Source organism: Adiantum capillus-veneris, chromosome 17 (genome assembly GCF_014529385.1).
Source record: "Adiantum capillus-veneris isolate H3 chromosome 17, ASM1452938v2, whole genome shotgun sequence".
Lineage (NCBI taxonomy): Eukaryota > Viridiplantae > Streptophyta > Polypodiopsida > Polypodiales > Pteridaceae > Adiantum > Adiantum capillus-veneris.
The window spans coordinates 65,141,291-65,158,052 of NC_140947.1; positions in this window are offsets into that span (position 1 = coordinate 65,141,291).

The window sequence follows — 16,762 nt, forward strand, 5'->3', positions numbered from 1 at the left end:
AGAAACATACCCCATAGGGTGCACACAAGAAGAAAACCAAAGAGGTTCTCAAGCAAAAAAAATTATGGTGTGAGCCTAAGAGGGAAGAAATACGCGATCATGGATATCATGAGTCAGAGAACACATGAGCCTTATGTAAAAGTGTATGGGGTGGTATATTTCTTACAAACCGAGCATGTGCACAACTTTTGACTGCATGTGCTTACTGTTAAGAGGAAGGGTGTGCAACTCAACCATCATAATCATTAGCAAGATACACATTTTATTTAAGGGATCATATCAAGAGTCAAGGCTATAGAAAGAGGGACTTAATAGAATATTGATAAAACAAGCTTATGGGCTAGAATTTCTTATATCACCAATTAGTACACCAACATAACGACACAAGGTAGAGATATTGAAGTGAATTTTTTCCACCATAAAGGACATTGTGATGAGAAATCGGCTGGGTGTAGACATGCAAAGTAGATAGTTGAGACTAACACGTGTTTCATACATAGACAAACTAGAGTGCTATCAAGAGGACACATACACCTAAACAAAAGCACAGTTCAATGTGTTTTAACAGAACACACAGTCAAACTTAAGTAACTACATCAGCGGTAGCAAGGCTTATCATAAGGGTCAAGGAAGTGGGTGTATAGATGAGCAATGCATATTGACATACATCCAAAATCTTATATGTATGCATGTATAGATATATACAAATGTGCTAAATATCAAATAGGTAGAGGATATGATAAGGGGGTTAAAGATATGAGTAGAGCAGAGAAGAGAATATGTTTGTGCTTTCAAAATTGAGAGTGTTTCTCAAAAACTAAGGTCAAGGTCTTGAAAGTCAAGGTAAATGTGTGTGTGTGTGTGTGGTGGGTGCCTGTCAAATTAAGGCTAGGGGTCAAAGAGGTTGTAGAAAGTCTCACCAAAATAGGATGCAGATGCTATATTTAAGCCATGTTAGGTTCTTGAAAGTTTCACCAAGATAGGAACATCTGTACATGGTAGGCTCTAGCCAACTAATGCAATGCAGATCCAAAAACCTCCTATTCCTACTATTTTTAGGGAGAAGGCTATTGAGGAGGTGGTTGCCATCACATATGAGATGAAAGTAAACAAATACCTCTTTTTTTTTTTCCAAAACCCACAGAGTGATTGAATTAAAATTTCACCAGGAAATATACAAAACAACCTCAAGCTCAGGTCAAGCCTTGAGGGCCAAAGGGTTACATCCGAGCTTAGTTACAAGTACCTAGTAGCATTCAATAGTGGACAGTTCAATCCTTTACAAAGTAGGGCTTGAATGGATGGTGAGGAATTCCCTGAGCCAATCATCTGAGTTATGTCTTTTACTTATCACATAAATAATATCCTTGCTCTCTTGACTCGACAGTTCCTGGCCTTCCACATATTACTGAAGAAACAATATCGGACAATTTGAGTGAAAATAAGAAGTACAAAACTTTGCAACTTTTTGGCACAAGGCACAAATCCTTCTTCAAAACCCCAATCTTCCACTTCCCTTGAATCCATTTGCACATTTTTCGTGCAAGGCCCCTAATAGCTGAGAATTCCATGGAAAGGTGGCCAAGGTCTTCGCGAGCCAATCTGCACCCAGAACATCTATAAGACCCGATACCACATGCTTCAATCTTGATTCTTGTTGGCAAGGCCCCCAGAGTGCCTTCCACAGAAAAATCTTCATAAATTGAGTCTACTGTGAATGTTCTTTGTAACCTCCAACCATTGCTTCTTCCACTGCTTGTTTAGAGGGGCGAACCAATTAGCTTCATGAGTTAACACTTGGTAGATGCCGTTGGTATGGGGCTTAGAAAATTGACTACTCATGGGCCATTTCCAAGCTTTCCACTCAAAATTAGCATCACATATCGGCATCCCAGACCTCCTACAACCCTGTTGACAAGTAGCTTCTGTGTGCCAAAGAGTTAAAATTGAAAAACCACATGGTCATAGGATTTCCAACTCTAGCTATTTCTATCCCAGAAGTGGCTCAGCCGTTGAAGACCTTTATTGTTAATCCTTCTTGCAATTTATCTCTAGTAAGGTTCATGATAACCCCAACAAGCTGTTTATACAACCATGGGGACCAGTATGAGATGGAGTACTCGAAGTATCCAGATAGTTCTCCCCATTCTAGTGCCCGTGTTTCTCTATTGCACTTTCTCACCAGATCTCTCGTGATGCCACTTAGTCTTAGGCTAGCCCATCTCAGGGCTAAACGTGTGTCGTGTACCTCGATCGATTCCATTGACGAAGGTCACTATGTATAAATTGTGTACATCGTGCACGTTCAAGGACTATTTGTAAAACTCTTTATTTGTGAATTTTTCATAAATAAAATACACTCTTTTCCTATTCAATCTGTATTTTTTTTTCCCAATTCCATTTTATGGAACCCTCTGCATGTGAAATGTGAGAAAAAATAAAATTTAATAACCCCTTATGTGATGATTTTGTATGCCACGGACATCATAGTTATGGGCCGCTAGTGCTTAAGCTACGAGTATCAAACCTGTTTTGGGATAGGCTTGATAAGCCCTCTTTTCACATTGGAATCCAAGGACCCCTTGACTAAGCCCTGGCTAGCCATACACATGACCGAGACCTTGAGATCCTCCCAGAATCCCTAAAGAATTCAATAGTTAACCCATCTCAACCATGTGATTTCTCCCAAAGCTTGACAGGTGATGTTTTGAATAAATTAAATAAATCCTACATCAAGATTGATGTCAAATGAAAAACAAGTGAAAAGCGCAAGAAGAGGGCCACAAAGCTAAAAAAGATGAGAAGAAATGGAGCTATTCAACAATCCTATTGCTAAGTTTAGTAACCTGATTGTTTTGAAACCCTAAGTCCTCTTAACGATAATCAAATTCTTTTATACGCCTATCACCCACTCCCAAACTATGGATTGTAAACTAAAGAGGCCCCACTCAAGTTTCACAAAACTTCTATCTTTTCGCTCCACCTTGTCACTCACGCTCACCCACTTTCCCTATCCACAACACAACAGTCTCCTTTACTATCCTCATTTTCCTTGCCCAATACTTCACACCTTCCCTCACCCCAAAAGTAATGGCGCATGAGTTTTCCATAACTCTAGCTCCATTCAACGTCAACTTTATGGATCTCTCAAGTGAAGAAGATCATAATCAATTGAGACTATTTCTCTCCTTCTTCAAAGGGAGAGGGCTTAGTTAGGAGGATGCCTACATGGTGTTGCCACCCCGGATAGCCTCGCTGACAAGTGGTATAGCTAGTATGAAGAAAATCATTTCAATTCTTGGAATGATCTCACGGACACATTATGTGCAACTCTCCAACCATGTATCCGCAAAGAAAAGGCATTGGTTCAATTGGAAACCTTAGAGTTAGGCCTAAGGGAAACCTTTCTAGAGCTTATGACTAGTGCCAAGTCCTTGGTATCTCAACCAATAGGGAGCTTCATGGTGAGAAATTGAGTTGAGAAGGCCTTTCAAAGATTCCACAACAGAAGTTGAGGGAGATTTTAAGGATGGAAATGACCATGGATGATTTCCTAGCCAGATTTGCTCGCATAGAAAAAGCTCGATTACAGCTTGGTGACATCCAAAATAACATTCCATCCCCATTCTATTGATAAAAAATGTCACGCTTAGATCCTATTTTGACCTTGGATGATTTCCTAGCCACATTTTTTCGCATAGAAAAATCTCGGTTACAGCTTGGTGACATCCAAAGTAACACTCCATCCTCATTCTATTGATGGAAGATGTCACACTTAAATCCTATTGTGGGCTTAACCATTGAAGCATATACCCGTTGGTATTACCATGCATTTATAGTTGTAGTCAAGGGGTAGCTAATGAGCTTCCAGAGGAGGAGTGTTGGCATTGCTTATCATACGGCCTGTTGGCAGAGGAAGGGACTCACAGTGGCAGACACATGAAGGAGAGTGCTAGAGTAGGGGATGAGTAGGGGACAAGATAGAGCATGCACTAGCTAGGCTCTTTCTAGTACATCCACAACCTCTCACAGACACACACAATCATGTGATCCTCATGAGGGGGTTAGGGAACCTTGCAAAGGCGTTCAACTAGGCAGGATGAAGCCTTGAACGACTGTGTGAGGGTACTGAATAGGATATTAAGATCTCTTTAAAAATGAATGAAAAGAGGTTTCACACCTTTAACTTCAGTAGGTAATGTTGAACAAGATTGAAATGGAATTTCAAGGCCGATTGACACAGTACCATAACTCGTTAACGCCTTTGGGAAACGTGCTATGGAAAACCTATAAAGGGCTACATGGCCAGCAGCCTGATTGTTTTCATCCTCATTTCTCATCTCTCTCTCTCTCTCTCTCTCTCTCTCTCTCTCTCTCTCTCTCTCTCGCTCTCGCTCTCGCTCTACTAGAGCACAAATTGTATGAAAACTATCAATGCACATAGATGGTGAAGTTAGGGTTTTTTTATATGAAGATGTGCAGTTTACCACCACACTCCATAATCTTCAATGTTGATGCATGCAATGTGTGTTAAATGCTGTGAGTGAGAGAGAGAGAGAGAGAGAGAGAGAGAGAGAGAGAGAGAGAGAGAGAGAGGAGGGGTTTTTTTTCCGCGGGGCAGGGCGGGGGGGGGGAAGAGCTTGTGAGGCTAAAGAGCTAGCTATGTCTTTACAATAGATAAGATGTAAGCTTTAGATTGACAGTGTTCACATGATAACCAAAAAATATGTATTTACATTAGATAAGAAGTAAACTTTAAATTGATAGAAATAAGACTACAATTTACAGTTAGGCTTTATAGTTTGACACAAATTGTATTATTTGTGAATATATAAAATTATGAAAGTGTATACAAAGGCTACTCGATCATAAAAAACAACCAAATGATGGATGAGCTTCTACTACTACTGCAATTGAGATTGTAATCCTAAGGAAGGAACCTCTTACCTTTCACCATCCAAGCCATGAAAACAATAGTATCATCAATACTCATGTAACATACACATGGGAAGATAGGTGTCTACAACTCCTCCCCTTTGTTAGCAGTGTCGAAGATTACAAGCAACCCAGCACATCAAAGAATCAAACTAAGCAATGAGATTATGTGAATCCATTTTCTTCAAAATGGACTTTAGAAAATATAGTTCAAGCATACATAGGGTTCTTCAAACCGGGAACATCCTAGCATATATAAGCTTAGCAACTATAATAAAGCATGTCATGAAAATTAGAGAGCCAATATGTACTTAAACCATGCCATGACAATTAGAGAACCAAGATAAACTTTACCAAACTGTGAATAGTCATCCAATAATTTTTATCAAAGAATTAAATGGAAATAAGTAGTCATAACCTGTGTGTGTGAGAGAGAGTGAGTGAGTTAGAGAGAGAGAGAAGAGAGAGAGAGAGAGAGAGAGAGAGAGAGAGAGAGAGAGAAAATATTACAAGTTCAAGGTCTTATAAAAAGTTCAATACTCTTCTATCTAAAACTAAAGTTTGCAGATCACTTCAATAATAGAAGATTTAAAAACATTGGATTGCCAAACAATAAAAACTTTAATGGTTGTAATCCAAATTGCATAATAGCATTTCATGGCATGTGCATGACATGAAATCAAGGATTTAATATGTACGTGATCAAGTGAAATTTATTGTGATCATAATGTTTATTATCACAATTAATGTAATCACAAAAAAGCCAACAAGTGGTGACATGACAACCCACCAAAACACTGTCAGGGTATGTGTTTTTCTCAATGGGCCTATCGGGAAACTATAAGAATGCTAAACCGAGCCCACCAAGAAATGGAAAAACCCCAGTGGGCGTACTCAACTGGACAATTTTTGCAAGTTAAAGGGATGTCACCTGAAGATTTAGTATGATCACATAATTTGAAATGTGATTACTCAATGTTATTAACATGATCACGTATTCGTGATCACGTTAATGGAATCCTTGCATGAAGTGCTCATCCCTTGTGCAAAAGCCACTGTTTGACAAAAAAACAATTCTATCGTGTTCTAGATCAATCATAACAAGTGTTTTGAGTACTATTTCTTGGTTAGAATAGACAACTTTAACTATTTCCACACAAGAGGGGGAGGTAGGCGGAGCAAGAGCTTGTGAGGCTAAAGAGCCATCTTCTCAAGTAGGGTGCATGGATCTCTCTAGAGGGGTGTGAAGAAAGATAGGTAACAAGAGCTTATGGGTTTTTGGTTGTGAGGCCATGAGATCCGGTTGTATTTTAGTAGCACATCCAACCAGACAGTGCTTAGGTGGAGGATAATATGTGTTCACGCATGTGGACAATCATGAGGTGTTCTAATGAAAAAGCTCCAAAAAAAAGTATAGTGAAATCTCTCAAAATTTGCATATTAGGGCTTATGTGTTATGTGTTTGTCATTAGGAGTCACAAATTTACATATAGTAACTTGATCATTTTGAAACCTTAAGTCCTCCAGAAGTACTCTTAAAGGTAGTCAAATGTTTTATATGCCTACCACACACTCCCAAGCTATGGATAGTAAACTAAAGAGGCCCCACTCAAGTTTCATAAAACTGTTATCTTTTCAATCCACTTTGTCACTCACATTCACCCACTTTCCCTATCCACAACACAAGAGTCTCCTTCCTCACTTTTAGTAACTTGATCATTTTGAAACTTTAAGTCCTCGAGAAGTACTCTTAAAGGTGGTCAAATGTTTTATATGCCTGTCACCCACTCCCGTGCTATGGATAGTAAACTAAAGAGGCCACACTCAAGTTTCACAAAACTGTTATCTTTTCAATCCACTTTGTCACTCACATTCACCCACTTTCCTTGTCCACAACACAAGAGTCTCCTTTCCTATCCTCACTTTTCGTGCCCAATACTTCACACCTTCCCCCACCCTAGAAGTACTGACATGTGAGTTTTTGTAACTCTAGCTCCATCTTGGGGGGTTCACTATTTAGTAGTCCCCTATATAACATGCATTGGGGGGGGGGGTTTATTAAAGAAAACCCTCTTTTGACATGTTTGAATGAATAAAATGACCTTTTATTTTAGAAGATGTTTTCATAATTGAATATAAAAGCCCCTTATTTAATGGTCTCTATTAAATTGCCTAAAACTTGCATTAAACCCCTCCTTTTGAACTAACGCTATACATTAACATGATTACATACTGCACCCCCCGAGAGCTCCATCAACATCGACTTTAAGGAGCTCTCAAGTGAATAAGATGATAATCAAGTGAGAAGTTTCCTCTCCTTGTTCAAAGGGAGAGGGATTAATTAGGAGGATGCCTAAATGATGTTGCCACCCTGGATAGCCTCGCTGACAGCTGGTGTTATGCTCCTCGCAGTGGCTTGTTGGGCAGAACCCTCTCTTTGGTGGCAGTTACAAGCTTAATGAGAGCCAGGGTCTTGTTACCTATAGACTCTCCTCTTGGTGTTATGCTCCTTGCACTAGCTTGTTGAAAAAAAACATTGTCGTGATAGAGCCTCTCGTTGGTGGAAACCGCAAACCATTTGTGTTTAGATTCAAGGTGGCTCCCTTAATCAACTGATATATCTGGCATTATGGGTTATGGTTGGTGGAAGATGCCATGGCTAGGTAGGAGCATGACTTTCACTTTATTTTTTGGTTTATTTTTAATATAATACTACACTCACTATTGTAAGTCTTGAAAATAAATTAAAAAATTTGATGCTTATAGCCAGTATGAAGAAAATAATTTCAATTCTTGGAATGAGCTCAGGTATACACTATGTGGAACTATCCAACCTTGTAATTGCGAAGGAAAAGGCATTGGATCATATGAAAACCTTAGAATTAGTCATAAGGTAAACCTTTGTAGAGCTTATGACTAGGGCCAAGTCCTTGGTGGAAAAGTTACCTCGGCCCCAATAGGGAGCTTCATGGTGAGGAATTGGGTTGAGAAGGCCTTTCCAAAGATACCACAATAGAAGTTGAGGGAGATTCTAAGGATGGAGGTGACCTTGGATGATTTCCTAGCCATATTTGCTCGCATAGAAAAAACTCGGTTATAGCTTGGTGACATCCAAAGTAACACTCCATCTTCATTCTATTGATGGAAGATGTCACGGGCTAGATCATATTGTGGGCTTAGAGAGTTCTTAAGGAGGAGAAGGCTTCACTTTCATTTGAAAGTTTAGCCCATCGATAGAGGTGGTTGTGCCACTCAAGTATTTGGAGGAACTCTGGAGGAGTTGAAGGCCCAACAAGAGGCACGAGAAAATATTTGGTGTATCATATGCCATACTTTAGACCATACCCCCCAAGAGTGTCCACAAGGGATTTGGCCCACCTGCCACTAATTGGAGTAGAGACGAGAGAGAGAATCTAGATCAGAAATGATGATGTGAAGTCTAATTTTTACCACAAAGAATCCAACTAGCTTATTTGTTTTGGTAGCCCTATAGATCGCTTTGACTTTCTAAGACATGCTTGACTTCTAGTGCCAATGTTTTTATCAATTGATTGTAAACTACCATCTTTTTGTAGCTATTGATTTTTGGAAAAGAGCCTTTAGAAAGAGGCCTATTATGGGGTCACTCTTTGTATGTCATCTTGAAAGTATAGACTACAGAGTGACTTCCTAGCAGTTGTACTATGTGATTGTCAAAAAAGTACCAAAAAGGGCACCAACGTTTGGGGCCAATGCATGTGGGAGTGAAACTTCATCACTTTGTGTCACAACTAATTTTTTTGCAGTTCATTGTGCATTGTCGACAATCCTTGAACTTTCCAATTTGCTTGTTAGTCCTGTTATTTATTGTTTTATTTTTTTCTCTCCGTATTTCTTTTGGTTTTTCTTGTTCTTACTTCCTCTTTGTATCTCCCTTACTATAGCTTTCTGCTATAAACTCTTGCTTTAGCTTTCACTCCAGCTTTCCCTGTCCCTTATTTCCTATCTCTCTCTCTCTCTCTCTCTCTCTCTCTCTCTCTCTCTCTCTCTCTCTCTGTATGCTCACACACACACACACGCACACACACACACACATACATACACATAATTTCTCCATCTCTCACTCTCCCACAATCTCTTAAGATTCTCTCTAGCTTTGTGCACAGTGCAAGAATGCTCCTACCACATTATAGTGTTTTAAAGAAATCTAGTGTGTGGGATGTTGGGCTTTGATAGCTATGGGGGATGACAGTGATAAGGAGACATGTCAAGGAGAGCATGCAGAGCAAGAGGGGCTGAGAGAGGGAGAGAGATAGAGAGAGAGAGAGAGGGATAAGATAAGGTTGCACGATTGTAGACAGAAAGAGGGATTTCTTCATTAGGTTTTAGGCCTTTCAAAGCTTTACAACATGTTCACATGCTAGATGTTGGCCCAAGTTAAGCTGAACCCAGTAAGCGTCCCCTTCAACCAAGCTTGGCAAAGTCATGATCATTATCATACCCTAGGCACTAGGGATACATCTAGGTGTAGTGCTTGATACATCATGGCGATTGTCATAAAGTATTCATCACCAAGGCTCACAAGAGCACTCATACTAGGCTCACAAGGAAGTCCTATCACAAGGTCATAGGGAAGGTCTTACCTAGGGCGTCATTCATCATCATCAGTGTGACATTGTCTAGTCCATTTTACAAAAAAAAATTCATAATCATATGGGGGTTTTGTCCCATAAACATTCATCATTCCATTGTATACATCGATGACATCATGGTCAAGTGAGGCTCGTGTGAAAATCCTCCAAAAAAAAAACACGGCCATTTTTAATAATAAGGATTCATCCAAATAACCAAAACAAACAAGAAAAGGTGCAAACATGGGTTTCATTAGGAGATTTTGGAGGTCTTTTAGTGTTAGGGTAAGCCCAACTTGTTGCACCATGTGGAAACTCCTCTAGCACCTAGGAAAGACAAATGATGACGTGGTCCAATAGCAAGAGGGTGCAACCTCTCTAGCCAATGATTGTAAAGTACCAAACCTACTTTAGAGGCTATTTTCTAATGAAGAAATTTCACTTTGAACATTATCATTGTGTCTATACTCTCTCTCTCTCTCTCTCTCTCTCTCTCTCTCTCTCTCTCTCTGTATGCTCTTGCTTTTGGCATAACCTAACCCTAATCACCATCTCTCAAATCCTAACCCTAACACCATGGTTAAGCTAAGGCTTCACCCTCCATAGCCTAATGGTAATCATTAGTGATTAAGGAGTATGTTTTCTCATTGATTAACCCACCATCAAGTGGTATCAGAGCCGACGGTATCACACTTAGGCTAATCAACCTTTTCATTTCATTGTCATTAGTAGCTTACATTATTAATAAATTCCACTCTTCAATCATCACCTGGGATATGAGCATGCTCCACTACCCATGATGATTAGGTGTGAGAGAGTTGATTCCACATGTCCTTCGCATATTTTGTCAATTAGTCTTTGCATCTCCTTGCATAATAAGCAACCTTATTTCCCCATGTATTGGCAAAACTAGAGTTCATAACTTGTGTGTGGGTGTAGCTCGCATAAAGAGCTTTCAATAGCACTTCTTCAAGCCTGAATTGGCCAAGGATTTCCATTTGAATTGATCAATTTATGAAAGATACCCCTCCCTATGGGTCTATGCAAAGAATATACGATTTACACTTTTATAAATTTTCAATATACATTAGAGTTGTGGAAGCATTTGCATAGGGGAAAGGCTCTTAGGCCCGACCAAGCATTGAGTTTAGGCCATGAGCCCGACTACATCCAGAGGCACCTAGCGACTAACGCTACCTTTGAATGGGTGTTATGAATGAAAGCGTACTCAAGAAAAATATAACATTGTGGAGGGTGAATATATGTGTACATCGCGTTATGGGAAGAGAGAGAGAGAGAGAGAGAGAGAGAGAGAGAGAGAGAGAGAGAGAGAAAGAGAGAATATAGTGAAGGGTAAAATAGAGTGCACAGAGACGTGAGACAATGACAACAAGAGAATCTTTAAATGCCCCATTTAAATGAAACAGGTAACCATGTACTAATGCAATGACAAAATCTGGGTATATCATAACATCAAAAAGTTTATGACTAATATTACCTCACCGTAAACATGATGCAAAACAGCTCTGACCTTTAGGTCAACCATAAACTATAACTTCACACATATGCAAAAAACAACTTTTTGACATTTTCGAGAGCATGCATAACATGCAAATGAAAGTATTTAACCTCAACCCAATGCATCAAGATCAACTCCATAATATAGACTAGCACTCAAACACACCACTTTATCCATATGGTACCTACACAACAAACGGTAACCCAAAAAGAAAGCCACTTTAATCATATCTGCCTATGCGGTTAGGGATGTCTAACCATATACCCTCACATAATTTTATGGGCATCTAATACCTGAAATCAACTCACCAAAACAAACCATAAATCATACATAGTCAGCTTGGTTAACTCACAACGTCATATGGTACTCCTTGATAGCACCCCTACACGCGTAGGTAAAACCGGTTATGGAACGATTAATAACTCTCGTTTCCGAGGTGATAACGGAGACCTAAATACATTTATCATCAAGTTTCATCAATATTTTTAATTGTCTAAGTGGGTTTGCCCATCCGGTGAATCTATATAGTGGTTCTCCAAGGAGCCTATAGTCAAAAAATTTGGTTGTGCAGTGGGTAGCAAACTGTTTTTCGACCATATCTCTTAGCTCGTGCGTGATTTTCATATGACACCAAGGAAAGAAAATGTTCTAAATGATGTGTTTTATCTCTAGTATAAAGGGTTCAGGCTGATTCATAATGGTTTGTGAGTTATGACCAAAAGAGTGTTCGTACCGCCTCTATGACGTGAAATAAAAAGCGCTTTTTATGCATGCATGTGATCATAAACGCATCATGTGCATATATCAGCGTGTTAAACATGATGAAATAATCATGGGAAAACTTCATACGTACTCTGTTAATCCATACATGCACTCGTATACGAAAAACAATCACCGAGAGGGTGACTACTTAGAAAAATGACATAGAGAGAGAGAGAGAGAGAGAGAGAGAGAGAGAGAGAGAGAGAGAGAGAGAGAGAGAGAGAGAGATGATGATAGCTATGGAATTAAGAGCTTCTCACCGTGCTTTAGAATCGATTAGGGACTGTCAAAAGGCTTCTTTCTTTTTCGCAAGAGAGCAGTGATGAGAGCTACGTAGAGGTGTCTGCCACGAAAGCTTCCGAAGAGCGCATACACCGTGAAATGAGAGAGGAGATAGTAAGCAAGTAGAGAGAGAATATCCTTCTTCTTCTTCTTCCCGAGAGAGAAATGAAGAGCTTTCACCACTTCGTATAATAGATACGTATAGCATTGCCGTAGTAGACATCACTGAAAACTGAGGTATCTATGCAAATTTATATGTTTCCTAACTGCCCAGAGTGTGCCCCAAGCTATAGGCATCGTTACCTCTCAGCCAGGATTAGCTTCTTGCTTTTGGAAAAAGACTCCACTCTTTTCTAAAAACATGGCATAGCTTTTGGTGGTCAACTCTCTCACTTAACATTCAGTTTACCAGTAAAACTAACCAATTGAACAATATGTGGACAACTAATGGAACCTTAGCTAGACTATGCTACATCGTGATGTCCTGACATAATAATGACTTTCTCGTATTGCCTCGACGTATTTACAGTACCGCTTTTTATAAAAACATTTCCCATAGAAATTTCGTTTGGTCCCGTTTTTGCTCCAGCTGATCATTTTTAAATCCCACGGAGACTAATTTTCTTTTTTTAATGTTTAGGTCATCCTAAAAAGTATATTTACCTTTTTAAAACGTCGAAAAGCACGATAAGCTAAAAAAAACGTAAAAAGAAAAAAAAATCTAAAATTGAACCACGGGTTTTCCTCGTCCAACCACTGGAATAAGAAAGCGGACTCGCTTTTCACTAAAAATCATGAAAAGCTAAAAATAGTGTGAAAAGCACTCAAAAAGCAGATATGTACAAAATTGAACCATACCTTTCTCGGAACACGTAGATCAAAGATCCGAGCTTGCTTTTTGCAAAACAGCACCTAAAAGCGTGAAAAGCTAAAAATAGAATTTTTTGCCAAAACTGAATCAAACGTCCATCTAACCTACTGGAACATGGAAATGGCCTTGCTTTTTACTTTAGAACCTTCCAATACTGTCAATCAAGCATCCTAAATCAAATTTTTTAAAAGAGAACCAAAAATTGGGGATCTTACACTTTAGTTGACATCCTTTTGAAGCTCACAGGATTTTTACAGATCCAAAGTTTGTGTGTGTGTGTGTGTGTGTGTGTGTGTGTGTGTGTGTGTGTGTGTGTGTGTGTGTGTGTGTGTGTGTGTGTCTGTGTGTGTGTGTGTGAAACCTAGAGCATTAAAGGCCTGCTACTTTTCTTAAAGGGTCCCCTTTGCTAGCACAAGCCAGGGTGGGAACCCCCCTAAATATAGGAGTCGAAGGCCTAGAGGCACCCACTAGACGGATCCGAGTAGGCGGCCAACCACAACTTATAGAAGCTTTGAATCCAAAGAGTGGCACTATTGCAGATGGCCCATTTTCTACCAACAACCACTGTCTATTAGTTTACCCACACATCATCCCCTCTTCTAATTTAGTTCTCGACTCCACCCTACAGCTTCACCTCCTTGGCTATAGCTTTCAACACCATCATCTCATCGTCCGCTAGTTGGGTCATTCCAAATGAGGTCTTGTACTGCTCAAACGACTACTCCTATTAAGTCTCTGAAGCTTGATGTTGCTTTGACTTGCAAATCAGCTTCATGCTGCCACCCAAATTGGCTCCACATAGATGCACAACAAGCTATATTGGTGCCTTTGGGGGGACACTATGTATAGATTGTGTATATCGGGTCCATTCAAGGACTATAAATAAACTCCTTATCTGTGAAATTTTTACAAATAAAATATACCCTTTTCTATTCAATTTGTAATTTTTTTTCCAAATTCCATTTTACGATACCCTTCTATATGTGAAAATGTGAAAAAAAAAACTTAATAATCCCTTCTGCTGCACCCACATGATAGTCACATCTGTACTACATATGAAGGAGACAACAATTCGAACGGCCACGTGACGATTCCTCCTTGCTCCGACAAATGTTCTTTGCAGCCCAGGCCGATGACACAGGACGAGAGAGAGAGAGAGAGAGAGAGAGAGAGAGAGAGAGAGAGAGAGAGAGAGAGAGAGAGAGAGAACAAGGTGGGAGAACAGAATTGGCTTTTCTGCTACCCCTTTACCCACACAGCTTGCATACTTCTGCCTTACGTATCCTTTTCTTCATAGCATCATGCAATTATATTGATTGGGATAAGTCTTGCTTGAGTGTATAGAATTTGTGCGTACGCACGTGTGTGTGTGTGTGTGTGTGTGTGTGTGTGTGTGTGTGTGTGTGTCCCGGGAAGGTCACCTAAGGAAAATGTAACCTATCATGTGAGTTCAACAGAAGGGTATTTAAAGTTCTTGAAACTTACAGAAATATATATACATAAGGACATTATTTTTTCAAATTTGAAAAAAACATACAGATTTTAAAAGAAAAGGGTACATTATATTCCTAACAAAATTCACAGATAAGGGGTTTTACAAACATGTCTTGAATGCACGTGATATGGTAGTTTTACACATAGTGAACCCCCCGAGGTGTGTGTGTGTGTGTGTGTGTGTGTGTGTGTGTGTGTGTGTGAGTGTGTGTGTGTGTGTGTGTGTGAGAGAGAGAGAGAGAGAGAGAGAGAGAGAGAGAGAGAGAGAGAGAGAGAGAGTAATGGAAACTATTTAAATATCTCTCTAATTTGTGGAAATTCCCAAAATACCCCTCAAATTTCAAAATTCCCAAAATACCCCCAATATTTTCTCATAAATTCCCAAAAAACTCCTGGTTGTGAGATTAAATTTCTCCAAAGATAAACAAATTTGTAGCTTTTCATAAGAAGAAGATTGTCTATCAATACAAGAATCTGATGCTAGATTTAGAATTTGAGTTGGTTATGTAAGCTTTGGAGATAAATTTCTTCATTATTTTTAGACATAATTGTTTTTTTTTGCAAGGGAATTTGTGACAAATTACATGCTAAGCACTCAGAAACAATCCTCAATTGTAAAAAAGGAATAAAAATTAGAAATTATTTAACAATCCAACCAAAATAGATATAGGGCTATTTTGGGAATTCCCACAAATTAAAGTAGTATTTTGGTGATTTTCCCTAAATGTAATTATGGGCCGGCACCCACATGTGCATTCTTGCGAGAGAAGAGGAGGGAGAGGGAGCCTTTTGTTGTCGAGCCCATAAAATCAAGGGAGGAGGTGGGGCTGGCGGAGAGGCAATACTGGGTTCTCGAGGGGTGAAAGGACATGTTTAATTATATTCTATAGATAATATGGACATTCCCTGAGCTTAAAGCTCATACAAAGCAGTTTTTACATTGTACCAACCCTCACCAATATTTTCATGATATGGTATTCTGTAGTTTTTGCTTTACCTTTGAAAATATTGGCCTTTCAATTGATAGCAAATTTGTAGTGCTAATAGCACTTGAGTATCGCTAGCCAATTGGCAATGTTGAGGTCTAATTGAAGCCAAGAGAGTCTTTTGAGATGTGGATCGTGATGTCACAATGAGCAATACCCAATAATCGTAGACTATTTTGTGAGTGAATGCAGAACGGGGGGGGGGGACTCTCAAAATGTGATAGCATGCATCCCCCGAGGGTTCACTATATTTAAGACCACTATATCATGTGCGTTCAGGCTCTTTTTCTAAATCCCTATTCTATGAATTGTCTACAAAATATAATGAACCCTTTTCTTTTAAATTCTGTAAATTTTTGTGAGATTTGTAAAAACATATTCTTATGTAAATTTATTTATGTAAGTTTTAAGGATTTAAATACCCTTCTGTTGAACTCATGTGATAGGTTACATACTATGTAAGGTGAACCCCCAGAGCATGCATCTAAAATGTATGTGGCACTAGGTTTTTTTTGAAATATGATCACCCATGATCGCATCTAAAAGGCAAGTGGCAATAGCCAAGAGGTTTGGCATAAGTGATCAGTGTATGCTTAGTGAGGTATCTCTCCAAATATGATGACATGTTCTTACATCTTCAATAGACACAATCGCTAAATTTGGAAAGCTTTTTCTGGATGAACTCCCTATTGGAGATGTGGTCTTCTGGGATGCATTGATCATTGCAGGGTACACAAACAAAGCAAGCCCAAAAAGTAGCGAGTTGTTGTGTTTGTGACAAATGTATAGGAAAATACCTCTCTGATTGTCAAAGAGCTTTTGAAGTGGCCAAGCAAAGAAGCACTAGGTTGTTTTGATCCAATGCAAAGGGAGGATACCTCTTGAATGTGATTGCCTATGCTTGCATCTGGAAAGTATGTGGCACTATGTGTCTTTGTGATGCAAAATGAGGGCATCTCCGCAAATGAAGTCAACTATGGAAATTTTGACAACATTAATAAGCTGTGAAGAGCTACCAACCTCATGCCAATTCTCCTTCAAAATGTTGTCACTCAGAGTGGGAATGAAATTTAAGGTTATGCCGAATGGAGGTAAGGCCACAAAGTAGTGGTTTGATTTTCTATTTGGATGCAATTACCTATGCTTGCATCTTAAAGGAATTAATTATAGGCTATGCAAGAAGTCGATTGAGGAAAATAATTCATGACAATACATCGTGATTGGGTGAGGAAGTTGTAGGTTGTCTTCATCATATGTATAGTGAGGGCCTCTATCCAAATGTGACCAACTATGCATGCATTTT